The 1,962-nt window shown below is 41.1% G+C and overlaps 1 pseudogene; it reads right to left on the reverse strand.

Moving 5' to 3' along the window:
- LOC104075051 overlaps positions 1-1,906 on the reverse strand; it is a 20,927-nt pseudogene extending 19,021 nt beyond the window's left edge.
- Positions 1,907-1,962: the final 56 nt, after the last annotated feature.

Consider the following 1,962-nt stretch of genomic DNA (forward strand, 5'->3'; position numbering starts at 1 on the left):
GCAAGCTCCTCCGCCAGCTCCCTCAGTACCCTCGGGTGGATCCCATCCGGCCCCATAGACTTGTGACCATCCAGGTGGCGTAGCAGGTCGTTAACTGCTTCCTCTTGGGTTATGGGGGGTTTATCCTGCCCGCTGTCCCTGTCTTCCAGCTCGGGGGGCTGAGTGGCCTGAGGATAACTGCTCTGACTATTAAAGACTGAGGCAAAGAAGGCATTAAGTACCTCAGCCTTATCCTCATCCTTGGTGACAACGTTCCCCCCCGCCTCCAATAAAGGATGGAGATTCTCCTTGGCTCTCCTTTTGTCATTAATATACTTGTAAAAACATTTTTTATTGTCTCTCACGACGGTGGCCAGGATGAGTTCTAGCTGGGCTTTTGCCTTGTCATGCCCTTTGCTGAGCAGGGAGAAGTGGGAAAATAGTCAAGAAAGGAACACTTTAAATAGATGCTGTCCACCACTGTTGAGAAACAAATATTTGACAACACCTTGGGTTTATCTGCACTAAAAGGTCACGATATAGGAATAATTGCTATAATTTCACTTGCTACAAAAGACTGGTATTTACAGTACATACATATTAGTATTCGCCGTCGCTGTGAGCCATTCCCCAGCTAGACCAATAATGTCAAGGCCACTAGAAAGCTGACTGAAGTAATGAGGATGTCCTGAAATGATAGGAAAGTAAACCAGACTCTATGTAATATCTGGTTTTCTCAGCACAGTCTCTACTATCTTTTGTGATTAGTGATTAGTTAAAAGGACATGGGAATCAGTATGGGACACAAGAAAGTGTTTCATGATAATGTTAGGAAACACAAACATCCCTGAGCAAAGGATATAATGGAGGTTGTAAAGCATTAGGCACCATTAAAAAGATTAAAATTAAATTAATCAACTAAATTTACTATCTACACCAGGGTGACACGTAAGTGTTTGCTGAAGTTATTAATTTCAGCAGATGTTCAGAAGCATCCTCTTATCTTTACAGCTAGAACTCCATATGTCCTTGAATATCTGATCAAAACCAAATGGTTTTACATCTTTCTGCTACTTCCTGGACTGTACTGAGTTAACTACTGTGCTCTGCTTAACATCTCTCTACATACAGAAAACAAAAGTTAGCTGAAGACATAGAGGAAAAAAGGAACATGGGAAGTCAGCCAAGCATGTCATAAACAATGCCTTAATGAAGAGGGGAAAAAAATGAAACAACACAAAAATCAATCCAGTCCTGCAAAAGCATAACTGTTTCAAATAACATTATCATTAATGAGGGAGCAAGAGGGGCATTTTCCTCCTGCATTTCTAGGTACATCTCAAACTTTAATATCTAAGCAAGGAAGTAATACTTAAAGTACCCAAAATCGGAGATTTTTTTTTTTCACTGACCATGCAGAGACCCCTAAATGAGACAGCATAAATAACTCTTTGCATTTGTTAACTGGTCCCAGAGTAGTATGTCTCTTCTCAAATGTCTTCTGTAACAGCAAAACCTTTTCAGAGCATTATGAACATCACTGGAAATATAGAATGGCCACAAAATATATACCACACATTTGATAAAACCCAGATTTTCATACAAATCCCATCCAATTCATGAATCAAATAACATTTCATGCACCCATGATGTGACAATATATGGCATGTATGCTTTTGCTACCTTACCTGTTTTAATTCCATATATATAGGTGTCCCTACAATCTGCGAGTATTTGTTCCAAGGGCTCCAACTGGTCAGACAGCTCCAGGCTGAACCCTCCCAAGCCTTCAGAAGCTGATGGGGGTGGTGAAGGTCCAGGACTTTGTCTCCATCATAGGTTCTCTTAATGTAACTCAGGAGAATCTCCACCACCTCAAGCAAGAATTGTTCTGTGAAGCCTTCACCATTCTTAGCAGGTAACAAGCCTAGGCAGAGATGAGGAGAACATGTTCTCCTGGTTTCGGCTGGGATACGGTTAAAT

The sequence above is a fragment of the Fulmarus glacialis genome, unplaced genomic scaffold, assembly GCF_000690835.1.
Source record: "Fulmarus glacialis isolate BGI_N327 unplaced genomic scaffold, ASM69083v1 scaffold36253, whole genome shotgun sequence".
NCBI classification, from domain to species: domain Eukaryota; kingdom Metazoa; phylum Chordata; class Aves; order Procellariiformes; family Procellariidae; genus Fulmarus; species Fulmarus glacialis.